This window comes from Notothenia coriiceps, unplaced genomic scaffold, assembly GCF_000735185.1.
Source record: "Notothenia coriiceps isolate Sejong01 unplaced genomic scaffold, NC01 NC01_scaffold00011603, whole genome shotgun sequence".
NCBI lineage: Eukaryota > Metazoa > Chordata > Actinopteri > Perciformes > Nototheniidae > Notothenia > Notothenia coriiceps.
Window position 1 is genome coordinate 47,278 of NW_011344304.1, and position 7,926 is coordinate 55,203.

A 7,926-nucleotide genomic window follows, 5' to 3' on the forward strand; every position below is an offset into this window, starting at 1 on the left:
GGGCCTGTTGATCTGCTGTCAAACACTGCAGATTACTGAGCTATATCCGGATATCAACTGTTTTATTTTCAATTTAAGCTCTATTTAATGCTGAATTTCACCAAAAAGCAGAAGAGAAATCCCATTCTCTTTCAATACAGTATTTACTTTGTCGGTTCACTCTGAATGTTTGTGTTTGATAATGAGCATGTGTGCGTAGAGGCTGTACTTCCACTCATTGCTAGTCACTAAAGAATAACAATGGATACATTTTCCCAAGGACTTTCCTGCAGTTAAGGTTGAACTAAAATATTAAAACCCTGTTATACACGACAAGGAGATCCATATTGGGAACACATGATAAACTGTACTCTTTTATTACTGTTTTACCAAGGGCTAAAACAATAAAGTGTTGTAAAATAACATGAAAAAAAGAAGCATGAGTGAAAAGATAAGATCAAATTGTTATTTCTCCATGGTGTTTTGTCCATCCATCCTACCACCCAACCATCCATCCAACAACTTCATGCCAAAAAAACAAAACAAAAAAAACTCCACAAAAAACTAAGCGGAGTGGGGGTATAGCTCAGCGGTAGAGCATTTGACTGTAGATCAAGGGTCCCAAGTTCAATTCTGGGTGCCCCCTGTGGAGACAATACACACAAATCCTTAGTGTCGTGTTATGCAGCCTAAAAGCCCTTGTGTGGGGTTATGTGCAGTGTCTCAAATGAAACCACTAGTAAATACTGACATTTAGATTGCCAACAACTGGCACATTGAACAGACATGTATGTAACATTGCAGCCACAGCAGTCCAACTGTGTACTGATTGTCTACTGGTTTTGTACAAGCCAGACACTACACACAGACAAACACACACACCACACTACAGATAATTGTTATGATATTTAGCCCTCTGGCTGCAGCACTAATCAGCGGCTGTAATTACACAATACTACATAAAACGATCAAAAACATGCTGTTTAACCTGCAGTGAGTACTTTGCATAAATATTGATTCACTGGAGTGTTTTTGTTCTACAGATACTCTTAAAATTTAACAGAATATTATATAAAAAAGGTTAAGCCATTTCACAGAGAGTTAATTATGCCTTACACATGGCACAGTTGAGTTGGCATTTTCTCTTGTGCTGATGCATTCATTCTGCCGCATATAAATTGATTAGTTTGGCCAGAATAGACATGTATCTCAGTGCTTCCACACAATGTTTACATGAGTTCATATACGGGATCACATGGGGCAAGCAGTGATCAACTAGGGACCATTGAACTACCTCATTCAGGTCTTGGTTTGTCTTAGGGCGACTGTGGCTGTGAGGGAGTGTGGTCGTCTTTCAACCAGAAGGTTGTGGGTTGTGGGTTCGATCCCAGCCCCTGCAGTCAACATGTCGATGTATCCTTGGGCAAGATACTTAACCCTGAGTTGCTCCCGATGGCATGGCCAACGGTGTGTGAATGTGTGTGAATGTTAGGTCCTAGAGTAAGGTACACTGCTCTGTATGAATGGGTGTGAATGGGTGAATGACATGTAGTATGTAAAGCGCTTTGAGGGGTCTTAAAGACTGGATAAAGCGCTATATAAGTACAGTCCATTTACCATTTAATAATCTTCCTCCTAATATATTTAATCCTGTCATTTTATCCTGTTTTATCTATTTATCAATTATTTTTTGTTTATGAGTGTGTATCTTTGCTGTTTATAGTTTTACAATATTTGTCATCTCTGACAAATTGATATATGCATGATTTCCTTTCCTTGCTTTTATAACCAAAGATATACAATAATTGCTTTTTCAGCTAAGCAGGAGATGATTTGTGACTGGTCAGCGTATTTCCACTATATAAATCAATCTTTAAGTACCATTACCATAGCATGACCTCTTTCCATTACATCCTTGTGTCATATTATACTATAGTTTTCATTTTCATTTTAGGAATTTTAAACTGCCAAACAACTGATGTACTTCATGACTGTAAATATTGTGAACAGCTATTGTCCTGCAGTTACGCCGTAGAACAATGATCAACATAAATAAAACATAATTACAAGAACAGTTTGTGCCAAGGGGAGCATTTAAGATTTGAACATCCTTATCTTTACTACATTAATGTCGGGACCTCTTCTGATCCTTCAACTTTTTTGTATCATTCAATGAATTCACATTTTTACCCACAGAGCTTTCTCACTGAGTCTGCTCACATTTTGTATATGGATGCACCGAGACAAAAAACGACTGTTTACTGTCAGTGTTTAAATAAGGGAGGCAGTCATAGTTGAACAAGAGACCTCCTGACTTGCTGTCAAATGTTTGGCCCATGACTTATACCAGTGGATGTAATGAGACTTAATGTTTTCCAAACACTCATTCCAATCGGCGCTTTCACACCGGAGTACTTTTCCCAGGAATAGTTCAGATGGTTCCTGGGATATTGCGTTCACACCAAAAAGATCTGGAACTAGAACTTAGTTCTCTGGAACCTTTTCAACCCTTTTCAGTCCCTGCTAGAGAGGTGGTACTTTCCTGGGGAGGAAAAGGTTCCAATTCCTGATTGGCTGGGCGAATTGCAAACCATGGCCCGTAAAACTCCGAAAAGTTTTGTGAAGCCGCCATTTTATTTGCTCTCGTTAGCATTAGCATTAGCCCAGCGCACCAACGGAGAGAGACTAACTTATGGCAACACAAAATAAAACGTGGGAGCGGTGGAGTGATGAGGAGGTGTCTGCGCTTCTGGCAATTTACCCGGGGGGCTCCCGGACATCGGGTGGCAGTATACGCCGTGAAGTTGTTTGCGGCCTGCCAGTAAACCCAAAGAAGAAGAAGAAGAAGAAGTGACGTCAGCGGCTTCATTCGCGTAATTGTCACTCAGGGAACTTATTCCGGAGTGAACGCGATCTAGTTCAGGAATTAAAGAGTTCCGGGAACTATTCCTGGGAAAAGTACTTTGTGTGAAAGCGCCTAATGGACGATGATCACCCAGCCCAAAAACCCAGAAAGTCTCTTGCTTCCTGGTTGCTCTCTTAAAACAAGATATGTATCTTTCTCTCGCTTGAGAAAAAACACAAATATAATATCGTGAAACAGTTCAAAGTGACTTATCCTGAATTGCCTCTGAGATCTAATCGACAGCTACAAAGTTGTAACAAAGAGAAGGAGGCATCATCAAATGTACCGTCTATGTTATTTTATGTCCGTTGCCACTTTAGTATTTACATCCCACATATAGTTTACAGCAACTGCTACTCATGTGTGACTGTATGCAACATGAGATAGTGTCAAGAGTTCAGTTACATTTTTAATAAACATAAGAACTGGATAATACATGTATTAAACTCAACGGTTTAGTTTTTTCAGTGTGGCTTACAATGTGTTTAAATATTGAGAAAATAGAGATAAAATGTATTATTTTATTTCATCCAGTTAAGTTAAAAGATGTTGTGTTTCTGATGAAGTTTGTTCTTTTGTTCCCCCCTGAGCTATATCCAATCACATTACCTTCAAATCCACTTAAGTAAGTGCATCACCGTTCACATGGCAAAGCTCAGCATTGATTTCGACTGTCTTCAGTTTAGTAGTACCTTCACTTCGATGCTAGTTAAAATAAGCCAATAACACTTTTTAGGTAAGTTTCCAGTGACAATGACAGCTGGACAACATTCTATTTATATCTATCTATAATCATCCTTTAAAATAAACTTCAACAAGCGCTCCGGTCCAAGTTGTGAATGTTTTGTCAATTTTCATCTTCTTCTTATATCTGTTAGTGCAGCTAGCACCAGATGCTAATAACAACAGCGCCGGCACCGGTGCACCCTCTCTCTCTCCCTCGCTCACTCGCACTTTGGCAGTGCCAACATCCCCCACTTTCATCACTTACAGCGCCCATCGTACAGGGCAAATGAAACGTGTAACCGGGGTGAAAAGGGTGCTACATTTACTTAGTTATGAATGTTGTTACATCTAGGCCGAAAATTAGGATGAGCACCAACGGTCAAAAATGTTTTTTTCCCCCCCAGAGCTACCAGCGCAGCGCCCCCCCAGATCTGGCGCCCCGCCTATGCCAAAAACAGGCCCTGTATACAAGCACAGTACATAAGGTTAAAAGCTCAACAGCCTATTATTAACAACAGACTCATGAGAATGTGGCTTTTGTGGTACTTTTAGTAGGCTTTTTAAAAGGAAGTAAAGCACTGTTTATCACAACTTTGCTCTCAGTCGCCTCTAATAAGGAGCTCTAAAAGCTACCAATTCAGTGACGTTGGGGATAAAGTAAGCCTCAAGTTGAAAAATGATGTTTGTGTTAGATACAACTCTAAGTGGGTTACATTTACTTCATAGCAGGAAAGTGTTTACAAATATCAGTAGTTTTATTTGGCAGAGTTTAGTCAGTCTCCGGAAGTTTTCACAACAGGAAGTCTGTTAATCAGATTCAACTCTGGACTGGAGGTCAGTTTCCCTGACTTCAAATGTAGATGAGTACTGTCTTGTCATCTTTAAGATTTTTCCCAGGAAGTCACAATGGCACTGATCTATCAGGCTTACAGTTCTGCACATTAAAAACTACCAATCAGTCTCCCACTCTGAAACGGAGACATTTCTTGAGTGATAAAGTATTGTGAAAAAAATGAATTACATTAAGACTTATGACAAATCTGTCACTCACACCTTCTTGAAAGTGCTTTGATGTTTACATGGACAATACAATGCCAAATTAAAACTGCGGTCACAGTCATGCACGCTGTGATGAGCGGGCCCTCGCATCTATGTGCCTGTCGGGGAGGGTCGCCGGTTGTCCCGGCGTCAAGTCGACGCGCACGAGTCCTCCGAAATGATCCGTTTGTCATTTCTCTAATTTTCGCGTCCTCGACTCCTCGGTCCTCCGGCAGTGACCCGGAAACGGATGTCGGCACGCCGTCTCGAAGGAAAACAAATTTCGCTAAAGGCTCATGGAGGATCGATTATCGAGGAGGCTGTCTGGAGGAGCCGTATCCGAGGATACACTGATTTAGAGGAGAGAGGAGAGAGGAGAGAGGAGTCTCTCTGGAGGAGCTATAACCGAGGGTACAGTGAAGTATTCTCCGGAGACGATTTCAGCCAACAGTGATGTTTAAAAGAGGTGTGACGCATGGCTGGACTTATGTACAACGAAGCACAGCTCTGCAAACTGTTCCCGTTGTGATTATAAGTTATTTAAGATGATCAAATGTGCATCAGACTTTCTGCCCGTTACCGTTTGTTTACGCACTAATAACGTCTCTCCTGGATGTTAGGCTATTTATTTTTTTAATACAACTGCTTTCATTGTGATGCGATGTTTACAGTGAAAACAGCTACTGAGGTCAGTGCAGAAAGCAGAACAGTGTATATAATATATATTGCTAAATAATATATGTAACAGGCCTACATTACACACTTTATTTGTATGCTTTAAGACAGGGGTTCCCAAACTTTGCCATGCCAAGGACCCCCATATAGCATTATCCTCTGGCGGGGACCCCCCTGTTGCATTTTTTTATTTAAATGATGTGTTCAAGTGCCTCCCGATGGAACATGCAGTGCGTTGCCACTACATTTGGGGCCTTCTGCCTGATCGAAGCTGCCACTCCGCTTTTTTTGCCTGTCATAGCCCCACTGCCCAATCTGAACACACACCCACACAACGAGACCAGTCAAGTCCATTTGAGATGATGTACTCATCTAAAACTTGGAAAATGTCTCTTCATGTGGTCCTACCTTACAGTGCTTTGCAAAATAATATTTCCTCAACAAAGTTGTCTTCTGAAATAAATCTGATGTATGCAAGCAATTCTGCGACATTTGCTACATCCGTGCTCTCATCCAGCTGCAGAGCGAAACATTCACTCGCTCTCGCTTGCTCTAAAAGCTGAGCAGATTTTCACTCTCAGTAGCGGCAGCTCGATTCTGATTGGCTTGAAGGACGGTCGTGTGACGGTCGGGCCCCCACTTTGAAAAACACTGCTTTAGAAGACATCTAAGTAGATATTTTTCATGAAACCATATAGTGCTTCACATAATAAAAATATACAAGGGCTGTAGCCAAATATATATTATATGCTTTAGGAGCTGTATATGTGTGTTGTAGAGTGAGTAGGTGTGTGTTGTGGAGTGTATAGGTGTCTGTTGTAATTGAATGTCCCGCCAGCAGAGGGGGTTGCTGGCCTAACTGTGTGTGTGTGTGTGTGTGTGTGTGTGTGTGTGTGTGTGTGTGTGTGTGTGTGTGTGTGTGTGTGTGTGTGTGTGTGTGTGTGTGTGTGTGTGTGTGTGTGTGTGTGTGTGTGTGTGTGTGTGTGTGTTGTTGTGTGTGTGTGGTGTGTGTGTGTGTGTGTGTGTGTGTGTGTGTTGTGTGTGTGTGGTGTGTGTGTGGTGTGTGTGTGTGTTGTGTGTGTGTGTGTGTTTGTGTTGTGTGTGGTGTGGTGTGTGTGTGTGTGTGTGTTGTGGTGTGTGTGTGTGTGTGTTGTTGTGTGTGTTTGTGTGTGTGCAGGCGACAGGCAGGTCTCAGTAAGCTTATCTGACATATAAAATGGGTCAACATTTTTACCTCTTTACCTACGAGCTCCCCGTTCCAGCGAACAACTATTCTTCCATTTACCATCACATGGATATGGGCTGAATTGGTACTTAGATTGGAATCTTTTCGATCATTTCCCTAATATCGGTAAAATACTAATATGCGATAGTTTGGAGTAATTATGCGAATGTAAATCCATTAAAAAATGGTGTATTCCACTGTTAGCTTACGACCTCCACGATTAACTAGCAACTATTTTCTTCCGCAAATTTAGCATCACATTGGACATGATCTGAACCTTGTCCTGGATTTGATTTTTTTCGATCATTTCCCTAAGGAGGACGTTTGCAAAAGTGCTCTAAAATGCATGAAAATGCACATTCTTCAATATGGCCAACTTCCTGGTGGGCGAGGCTAATTAAAAGCAACCTTTGAAATTGTCGCAATCATAATAGCAATGTGTAACCAGCGTTTCGTGATATATCAGAAAAACTGTATGCGGGTAGTTCTGGAGTAATATTGACATGTAAATCCGTCAAAATGGTAACCATTCTCCCGTTTGAGCGATCGACTATTCCTTCAACAATTTAGCATCACATCGGATATGGGCTGAACTTTCCTGGTTCTAATTTTTCCAGATCCATTTCCTAGGAGAGTTCGGAAAATGTGCTTATAATCGCCAACTTTTTTGGGGGCGGGGCTAAATGGAAGCCAATTAGAAATAATGTCCACAATTCCATGAGGAATGTCTGTGCCAAGATTCGTAAAGTTCGGAGAACTATATGTGCTACCCACAATAGGGGGCGCTATTGAGCTGTTTTTAACAAAAACTTCACAATTTTTGGGACACAAGTCACGCCCACGACTTTTTCGAAAAAAATGATTTTGTCCATCCGTTCTTGGTTATAATTAGCGTGTTTTGGAGCCCCCTAATAGTTCAAACTAAAAATGATTGTTGGCTATTCCCCAAGACAGACTGAACCTATCCACCAACAATCTGTGTATTTTTTGATACATTGTGGATGAGTTATGAGCATTTTCTTTCTAAGCCCCGCCTTTTTGCATACGTTTTTGATTAATGGCAGCCATATTTAATCGACTGAGGACTGTCATTTCCTAGGGTTAATGTGGTGTGACCCTCCACAGATGCTGTATAATAAGTTTGGTTCGAAAAACTAAAAATGTAAATGTACTTAATATTCCCACTGTTTTTAACATTAGCTAATTCAAAAAAAGTAGGCGGAGAGGATACTGTAGAGCAGGGCCTGTAACTAACGAGCTGGTTCAACCTAACCTGGATATGTTTGAGTTAGCCGTTCGCCTAATCCAAAACATGACACGCTCTCTGCTAACGGTACTACGACACGGGTTATCAATGTGATCGCTCAAGCCAGCCGTT

At 41.2% G+C, this 7,926-nt stretch overlaps 1 non-coding gene across 1 annotated transcript; it reads left to right on the forward strand.

Annotated features, from left to right (window-relative positions):
• The first annotated feature begins 554 nt into the window (after positions 1 to 554).
• On the forward strand, positions 555 to 625 carry trnay-gua (transfer RNA tyrosine (anticodon GUA)). Its single transcript has one exon. It is a non-coding gene; the product is annotated as a tRNA-Tyr (tRNA).
• The last annotated feature ends 7,301 nt before the right edge of the window (positions 626 to 7,926 follow it).